Source organism: Columba livia, chromosome 2, assembly GCF_036013475.1.
Source record: "Columba livia isolate bColLiv1 breed racing homer chromosome 2, bColLiv1.pat.W.v2, whole genome shotgun sequence".
Lineage (NCBI taxonomy): Eukaryota > Metazoa > Chordata > Aves > Columbiformes > Columbidae > Columba > Columba livia.
The window spans coordinates 133,025,869-133,036,420 of NC_088603.1; positions in this window are offsets into that span (position 1 = coordinate 133,025,869).

The following is a 10,552-nucleotide window of genomic DNA, read 5'->3' on the forward strand; positions in this document are numbered from 1 at the left end:
GAAGCCCCTGATGGCAGTTAATTTGGCCTTCTTCAATGTCAAATATGCTATGAACAAGCTTCTTCATTGTGGAAGCTGAGAAATAATTAATATGCTATGCAATATTTGATATGTGCACCATTTCATGAATTTTGCCATTTTTAAGACACAAATTCTATTCTCAGCATTCTTTCTTTAATTTCTGTGTGATTGTAGAGACCATTTCTGATCAAAGACAGTATTTCTTTACTACCCAGTGTTTACTATGTAAACAAAGCAGATAAAACTAACAGATTGTATAGAGCATAAATATTAAAATAATTTCATAGAAGTTGCACAGGCTGATCTTTATTTCTTGTCATAAATTCTTCTGAACCAAATAAATGTGTTTGTGCAATAATATTTAAAAAAACCCACAAATGTAATTAAAAATATGCCATGTTATTGAAGTTTCATAGAAACTATTAAAATACTGAAAGTTAAACCTACCAGACTCTCTTCCCATCAGCTATATTTCCTAAATAAGTCACCACTGTAATATGTGTGCCACTCTCTTTCTCCTGTACCTTTGTATCTCTTTTTTCCCAATAAAATAAGTTAAAATAGACATTTCCCTCTTCTCCCTGTTTTGTCTATTATATTCAAGGTTTCTGAGGTTCCGTTTTGGTGTCAATTTTTCAAACATGTAGTTTGAGGAAGCTATAAAGGTCTGATTTTCAGAGAGCAGATGCTCAGTCTTTCACTCTAAACCATTTCACTTTGAATATCTCAAACCACCAGTCACTTTTGAAAACATAGAGCTTACTCCTTAGAATATTATATAAGAAAATTCAAAGATAACCAATTATTACTTCACTAAAAAGAGTCTACTGCAAAGCAAATGTTTTTTACTACTCTGTGGTAATGAGCACACAGAAAAGTCAGAAGATCAGATGTGACAATCAGGCACGGCTAGGAATCCTCTATCAAGATGTAATGGTAGTTTAATTCTTGTCTTTTTCCACATGCCACTTTAGTGAGTTCCCCTTTGCTTGTAGTTGCTGAACAGCTGAATATTTTCCCAGAAATATTTTAACAATCCTGTACCACAGTTTTCTGCTGAGTTTAACTCTGCTAATTATGACCATATCCAGATGCCAGTATTTATAGTCTATAGCCCAAAACAATGCACATAGAAAACCCCAGGACAGCTCACAAAATAAGGTTGTTGATCATCTCGCTTAAGCCTGGTTGTCCCCTCTATACTAGTCCAGAGTCATGACAGGAACAAATTCCTGCAACACTGTGATTATTTCTGATGAGAGAGAACTGTAGTGTTTGAGGTTCAAAGCACTAGGTGGATTGAAAGACAGATAAATAAATGAAGAAAAGCATAAGAAGTTAAAAAAAAAAATCCAGTTCTGGGCCTTGGAATTCCCACTCCTCTTTGGGTCAAATATGTCTTCATTCATATTGTGAAAGATGGGAGATAATAGTCAAATGGGCAAAGATGCATATAAATATATACATATGTGTATGCATAGGCATAGAGCTACACTATCAGCCAAGGATTTTATGAATAAATAATTCTGTAAATTTCAGGAACTTTAAAATTTAAACTACAAAGAGACCTCTTCTTCACTTATTCCCATCAGTCTTCTGATAGACTGGAGAAGAAATACATGTTTATCAATGCTGACAGTAATTATCCAGGAAAAGAAAGTGATAGCCTTTATCATGTCAAACTGCTTAAACTTAAAATATACAGTTTCTGAGGTGCTGTCAAGTGCAGTTAACTAATAAGAGCTCTGCTGGAATTCAGTGACAGTGTGCTGACAAGCTCCAAGTCTGTGCAAGATCAAAGCAACTTAGAACCTCGTACCAATTATCTGTTGGATATATAACAGTCTTCTACAACTGTCATGCTTGAAGAAAGAGAAGTGAAAATGAAGAAAGATACCTTAATGAGACATATGGTACCATGGTCTTTGGTGCTCTGAATGAGGCATGTGTCACAGATACTGCTGAGGACAGAGAATCACTTCTACCTTCATCCTTCATGAGGTGCTGTATCTGACTGGCTGCATAGGTTGTCTCAAGGTAGGGTAACTCACACTGGTTTTAGAGCTGACAGAAAACAGAGTGATGTTACCTGGAGCAGAAGAATCTATCACAAACTGAGTATGAATGCAGACTGGCATGACATGAGTCATTCTTTACACAACAAATAAATAACAAGAGCAAAAAATGAACCCAGCATGTTTCCTAGCAGTCATCTGGCAGCATGATAGGAAAATATTGTAAATATTTACAGTTATAGTCTTTGGCAGTGAAATCATAGTAAGTATTGCTAGCAATACTCAGTTTAGCAGGTCAGCTATCTGCAGTTGTCATTCCGGAAATATTGACAAAAATTAGAAAAGAAAAAAGTTGTCTTGATAAAAAATTCAGTGTTATCTAATACTCTGAATTTTTCTAGTCTTGTTATGAATTTTTAATAGTTTCATTTTTCACAGAAACAATTGAAATTCTTTAGGTTTGAAATATTAAACTTCCAAATATTTCAAAAGAAATTTAAAAAATATATTAAAAATATATTTTAATATCAAAAACTATTTTGGAAATAAATATCTTGACTAAATCTACAAGTAATAATTCGTGTTGTCGAAACCCTCCTGGATTAAACACACATAAATCCCCAAAGCTACTTATGTATAGAAATGGACTAAGCTTTTGAATAGCTTACCTAACATAGTAAAATTGTAATAAAGAGAAGGTGAACTAGTTCAGCATATTACTTCTGTCCCTCAACTCCCAAAATAAAAGTAACCAGAAAATGAAATGCTTTCTATTCTAAGTAGAAGTTCAAGGAGGCAAATATTCTCCTTCATCTATGAGTTAAGGCCCCTGCCATTTCTTAATTGCAGTCAACCGTTAACATTTGAAAATAGTGTGAGACACTTCCAATCTGGAAAAACTCTGATTAAAAAATACCCCTCGAATGCCATGGTGACTCCACCACTTCCCTGGGCAGCCTGTTCCAGTGCCTGAAAACCCTTCCCATTAAGAATTTTTTCCTAATATCCAATCTAACCATGCCCTGGCACAACTGTCCTATCACTTGCTACAAGATAGTAGTCCCAATTAAGCTTAGAACTAGACTGAAGATATCAGACAGGATCTGACCATTGTGATAACTTTCTGCAGGGATTAAAAAGAAACAGTGCTTCCCCCCAAAACAAAACAAAACAAAACAAAGCAAAACAAAACAAAACAAAACACCAACCAACTCTACCAACAACAATAAAAACCCCAAAGCCAAACCAAAACCAAACCAGACAAACAAAACCACAAAAACCCTTACAGTGGGGAACAAATCAGAATGAGAATTATTGTGATACACAGAGCTGAAAAGAGTAGCCTACATGCAAATAAAAACTTTATAACCATATAAAGGACATTAATGTATCTGACATCTTAATTTTAAGTAATGTAAATAATTAATTAAATTTTAATAATTTTTATTCCTTCCCTGCCCCTACCCCCCCCTTCCCCCCCCTCAGTCTTACCTGAAGTAAATAGAAGTAAAACTAGATTTATAGGTTCCAGGTGATATTGCTGATACATAGGAAAACAAAAAACGGTTCTTGTTCACATTAAAAGTTATTTTAGCTCAGTATCATGACTTTCTGACAACGGTCCATAGTGGAGGTTCAGGAAAACATATAAGCACAAGTATGCATTAATAGTTCCCTCGACTATCCCTCTAGTCTCAAATTGTAGTTGAGGGACTTACAAACTCAATAAGGTTTTCATACTTGATAGTCCGCCACAGACCTTGTTCCATCATTTAAGCCATGTACTTTTTGAGTCTCTGTGGATTTTCAGAATACAGTCTTTGGCAAGGATCTCCATAACTTAATTATATGAAGAACAACTTCCTTCTCTTTCTTTTGAACCAGCACCTTGAGCATTTTTTACCACCGCTTAATTCTTGTTCTTTATAAGACTGTGAACAATTATGAGCTATTTGACTTCTTTATATCACTTGGGATTTTATAGATAGAGTCCAGCAGGTGCAAACAACTAGAACCATTTGTGTACCAAGATATAGAATGATGGCGCTTGATGTCATACAGTTCATGATAATGCAGAAATGTAGAGAGAAAGTATGTGCAACAGGAATAAATCAATTGGAAAAACTGGTTGGTCTGTCTGGCCTAAATGAATTAGCCATTTTAAAATAATACTTTTGTAAATAACTGGTGATCTGTTTTTGCAATGAAAAGTCACAAGTCACAGACCTGCTGAAAGCAAAGAATGTTTTCTGCTGCTATCAGTGGCTAGCTTCAACATGAAGTTTCAAATTTGTTTCTGGTGATCAAAATGTGCTATATCTACGGTGACATGCCAAACTAGCAGTACAAGTACCTTTGCTGGCACATTTTGTAGAAAAAAAATTTCATGTGTCTGTATTAATGTCCCTAAATGTTCATTCTGGCCACAGACTCTTAACTAATGCTACTAAATCTTTCACAAACTAATTGTGAAATTATTGACCAGTCAAATCATGACAGATACTACAGTCTCATGCTGATTATAACTCAAGGAATATTTGTACAGGCTTCAAAAATAAACTTATATTAAACATTTTTAAGGTTCCTCACTCTTCACAAATAGAGGAAAATTGGATTCTATTGTATCTTTGAAGATTATTAGAAAGAGATATGGTCTTAAGACCTAGCCAAATAATTTTACAAGGGAATGGAATGTATTAATGCTAATGCTGCTATAGTAAACGTTTCTGACATTGACCACATTATGCCTAACAGATCAATAATTTTCAGCTACTTAATTATCTGGGTGACTGCATTTGTCAATTCAAACATAAATAAATGTCTTACCTGGTCAAATAAATGCTTGAAAATAATAAAGTGTTGTAGACTTAAGAAGCTGCTATGTTTCCTACATCACTGACTACTTGACATTTTTTATGTAAATTGATTTCATTTTTTAAGCATTTCAGAAGTGACATTAGCAGTTAGCTGTGCCATAAGAGAATCACTCAAAATGGTGTTATGTCCAGGCTTATTACCAAATTCTCTTGAAGAGAATTTAAACACACAGCAAAGATGTAGAAGCTGATAAGCATAAAAATCAGGGCTGCCTCTGCAGGGGAAAACTCTATTAACTCGTTCTAAAGAAACTGGAATATGATAAATGAAATCAACCAAACAGGCAAGCAAAACCGCAAAGTTTGTTTATTCAGTAATGCAAAAAATTTTAGCAAAGTTTAGCTATGCTTTGTTTCTAGCCAATCAAAGAAAATTATGGATTTCCACAATTAAAGGAAACTTGCTTTAGGGATATTTAAAAATCTTATTACAGCTCTAGAACTTCATTTTGGAAGTGATCCTGTGAGAAAATAATCCAAAACTCAAGGAGTTCCTGACTTTATTTGTGTTTAAACAGAGGAGACTACTGAGACTGCCTTCACCATAATGCTATAAAAAGCAAAACTCTCTTGGCATTCAGAAATAACTGTTTTCCATCCTAGACTTTTAGTCTTATTACAGGAATTCATTTCACATTCAAATATTACAGTAAAGCCAACCAAAGCAGTGCGTTGTTTGTTTACAGAGGCACAGAATGCAATGGAGCAATTTGTAAGAGCCTTTCAGAAAATGAAAATAAATAAAATCTCACCAGGAGATGTTATTTTCATGCAAAATTTATAAAGACTTGAGAAATTTCCTTGATGCTGCCATATTTGCCAAATGAAATTATACTCTGCACTTCAAATATTCTTCTGGATGTGTGCTGAACTTAGTAGAAATACTAGGCACAGGGGGCAATAAAAAGAGTAAAATTTCAAAATTCGTGAATCTCTTCACTACATCTTGCAGAAGAACTATGAAACCACTGCTGATACCTAACCGTGACATCATAGCTCATGTTCCATTAGAAATGCTCACACTTTGAGGCACTGTCTGAAGAATACTAAGTCATGATATGTAGGAATTATTTTTTTGTTCTATATTCTGTTTCTGAGACTGCCATCAGATGCTCTTCCTACTTTTGGAGTTTGTTTTTAAAAAGACAAAAGTGGGAAATGGTTCAGAGAAGAATTACTAAAATGATCTGTAGTCTGGTCGTGGAAACATGTTAGGAAACATCTGAGAACATTCAGCTAAGAGATTTAGCAAAAATGCAGTTACAAATTGAACTATAATAAGATCCAATGCCTGAAAGATGAACTCCTGTACGTTCAGGGTACAAAGTGTTGAAGGAGTGGTTAAAAGAGATTGAATATATATATATGTATATATTTTTTTTACTAAAGGCAATGCCTCTCCTGACAACAAAAGGGCAAGGTTAAAAGGCCTTTTATATGATATTTAGAGCAAAGTTGAGAAGGCTGAGCTGAAAATATTTGTTTGATTTACATCGTACAGAGGACCAACCTTCAGACTGGTATGGAGAAAAAGTATCTCAATCTTTTGCTGAAAGTCTTTAACAATCTTCTCAACATGCAGAGAAACTGAGACCTGGGAGAAAAGCAGAAGAATTTTAACACCTCCTTCCTCCTTTTAAAATTAGAAAGCCCAGAATCGTATAGCTAAGTCCTAAGAGTTTTACTGGGGTGTTGTGGCATCAAAGGACAATTCAGAAATGTCCCGTTCTGCCCTTCCTTCTCCTCCCACCATTGAGAAGGAGTAATAAAAGTGTCGCTGAAATTGTTACTTCAGCTGAATGTGAAATAGTGTGGGTTTTTTCCCTTCCTTTGGGAATTTCCATAGACATGACTTTTTCCCATTCTGCAATATAACAAACCCACAGAATTTTGAAATATCGTGTAAATGAACACAAAACATTGTTTATTTCACTCAACCAAGATAAAATCAGAACATCCGTTGCAATATCTACTTTTAAAGTTGAAAAAAAAAACATTAAAATTCATTTCATTTCAAAAAACATTTCTATGAAAAGTTAAAGTCAAAACTTCAGTTTGAAATGCCTCATCTAGCTATTTCCCTGAAGGAAATGGAGATATTAATTCAAGATCAAATATTTGTTTGAAGGATCTGATAAATTTTATTTCAGAAATAACTATGTAAGTTTCTTTTAACTTGCTTAATAACCTCTCCCCTGGCTGAAGATCCATTGGCAGGGAGCTGTGACATCTGAGAATCAGTCATTCTTTTCAAAATACATGTGCTTTCGATTTTTTTGGTAGGAACTCCAGGGGCACAACAACACTTATGACATTTTTTTTCTTACTCATGAAAGGTAAATCAACTTCCCAATGCCCAGCCAGGGTATATCTGTGAATTGAATAAGGAGAAAAATATCATGTTTCTTTTTCTGAAAATCCAGTAGTTGCAGCACACATTATATCCCACCTTTTTTTGGTTAAAAAAAGGACCTGTGTTTTTGGATGTTAGTTACTGAGTTTAAACTTTTGCCTTTCTTTAGTCTCTTCACTACATAATGTAGATATGCTGAGTATTATTTATAATTGGAATTATAAGATCAGCCCTATTTTTGGTTTTGTTTGTTTGTTTGTTTGTTTTTGGTTATGTTTTCATTTTTGTTTTTGTTTTTTTTAGGTGAGGTATCGAAAGGATCCCTTACAGAACTGTAACTATACAGGTATTTTACACTTTGCTTTGCTTCATTTGACTGGATGTACCTGGTCTCAATTGCCACAGACCCACTAAGGATAAGGAAGCCAGAATCTACTTTAAATAAAAGGGTATTATCAGTCTTCTTAAATGCAATGTCTTCTACTGTTTCACTTTTTCACTAACGGGTGACTCATTAATTTATAATCTGTTTTTATTGAGAACTGTGTTTCCTAACATTTGCTTGAAATATGTCTTGCTTTCTTGCTTGCCATCTGCCTATCTATATACCTGATTATCTACCTGTTCAACTATAAGATCTCATGGTACTAGACATTGCTAAAGACTATCACTTTTGTCTGAGTGTAGCATTCAAATGCAAATGCAAATGGACTGTTTGCTAGTGTCATCATTAGTATTTATAGCAGTCTGAATTAAGGTACTTATTACTCTGTGTCAGGTAAATGAAAATATTAATAACTTTTGAGTGCTGTGAACTGAGAGGATGTTGGATGTTCAAATATACATGTTCTACTGGGGGAGTAATGCTCTATGTTTTCTTCCATAGTAAGCCTTTGGCTTGCAGCACCACTGAACATAAGTGAAAATAGAGTTATGATGGACACAGAAGGCTGCAGCTTCGGTCATTGTGCCTCAGACAACTGAAAGGAGAGTCAAGTTTCTCAGTGCAGAACAATCCACCTTTTTACTGTAGTAGGGGAAAGAGATGGAACAAGCCAACATATTGGTCAATTGCATTTCTCCTGACACATTTGTTTTTTTTCCTTTCTGAACAGTGTTGGAGTCACTGCATAATTTTATGTTTATACCTTCTTCTGGAATTTTAGATACTGAATAGCTTTATTACTATAACTGATTTGTGTATTAGTGTTAAACCATCTTAACTAAAATGTGTTTATTACAGATAAAATGAAATCAGGAGGGCAGGCATTTGGATAGACTGCATTGTTAGGTAACATGCAGATTTTTGGGTAAACAGCCTGGAAGGAGACCCATGAGGTGCTACAACTCTTATGCCCTTCTCAGAATGTATATTAGCTGTCTGCACAGCTCAGATTCTGTCTATAATGTATCTACAACATAAATGTTGTGTCCAACCCATTTAATTTAAAAAATTTTGTGAGTCAAGGTGAAAAAAATGTAGTAAAAGAGCCTCTTAAAATGTTCTAATGCCTTATACAAAGTCAAGCCTTTGAACAACTCAGATGTTTGAAAACATGCAAAGCTACGCCCAAGTTCTACATATGTGCATATATGCAAGTTCAGAGTCTTGTTCTGGGGCAAAATGAGACTGGTATGTGCATTTTGCAAAACTCAATTCTGTGCCTGTTTTGCTTTTTAAACTTCGGCTCTGCAGAAGTGAGCGTATGTTCCTTGACAGAAATTCAGCAAGTTGTCAGATAGAGTTCACTTTATGAGAGCTATATGGTTTCATTTTGGAGGAACGCTCCTGAAAATTTTAAGGAACTGTCAGAATGAATTCACTTTATTATTGACTAATGTCAGATTCGGAACTAAAGCCACGTAAAATGATTCCAGTGATTAAAAATAATACCCAACAGTAGTCCTGTCTTTCATTTAGGACAGCACTGTGGAAACAAACTGTGTTGCTTCTGTTTTGATGTGGGAGTTTGGACTCTTACAGGAATTTGAAAATGTGTGGGTAGAATGATTGTATTGCTTGAGATTAAGCATATTCAGGAAAGGAAATGTAGATGTGATAGTACCAGTTATTGATTATTAAAAATGGATAATCTTGTAAATTAATAATTTCTGATACTTTAAGTACATAGAATGAGTCTGTGACTGAAATAAAGAAATCCTGAAATAAGTATAGCAGCTTAGTCACAATGCCTTGTTTAATGATGCATGTAAAATGAATGAACAAATAAATAAATAATTGCATTTTCTTGTTATGTGAGCATATGATATAATTAAAAAGATCTGTGGAGAATATAAACTAGCTAAAATGATGCAGTTGACTCCATTTGGATTCTCTGAAGTCAGTAAAGTCAGTATCAGACTTATAGGAAGTATATTCAATAATGTTGATAGTGTCTTACTGTTATTGTAATAATGTGTAGAAGTCCCAGGCAAGACCACATTTAATGACATCTCAACTGTTATTTATTTTAATAGCCTGCAGCTCTCAAACTGACTTCAAAATGATACATGCACTTTTATAGTTGCGGGATCCACCACTATCGAGAGTGGTGCCATTTTGTGCATTTTGTGCAAAAAGTTTCTGAACAACCGATCTGGAGGGATAAGTTGAGGAAAAGATAAAATGTGGGGAAAGAACCAGTTCTTTATTTGATTTGAACAACATGTGCCAAGGATTGGGGAAGGTACCAGTGCCATCAGTACGCTCTCTTATCTGGGATGATTTTTTTTTTTCAGAATGAGATGCTTTTCAAGTGATCCTGAAGCATACATACATTGCCTTTGGTATATTTTATTCTAGAAAAAGAAAAAAAATATTTCAAAGAAAAAAAATAGAAATAAACCATGTCCTTTCATTTAAGTCAGGCACTCCTTGAGCAGAAAACCTGTTTATTGTTATACACGCTGTAGCAAAAAAATAAAAAAGGGTTGTTTTGTTTTTAATCCTCCTGTGCATTTATAGAAGTTTAAGTTAAATTAATTATGTCATTTCTAATAATCAGTTTAAGAATGATCAATATTTATTTTCAGGGATTTGTCAAAATTTTTTTATGATATATTTATGGAGATGAAACTGCTCTTTGAAATTAAACAACAAATACAAATGCAACTCTGTATTTTTGAAATTCACAGAGAACTTGGAGAGCAAGTGATGCTTTTAAGTAACAGAATGGAACTATACCAAATGAAAATAGCACTGAATTGAATTGGAAGTTTTTCAAAGTTTTTTTTTCTGTTTAACTTGGTATGATAGAGGCCTAGTTATATATACATGTCTGTAAAAG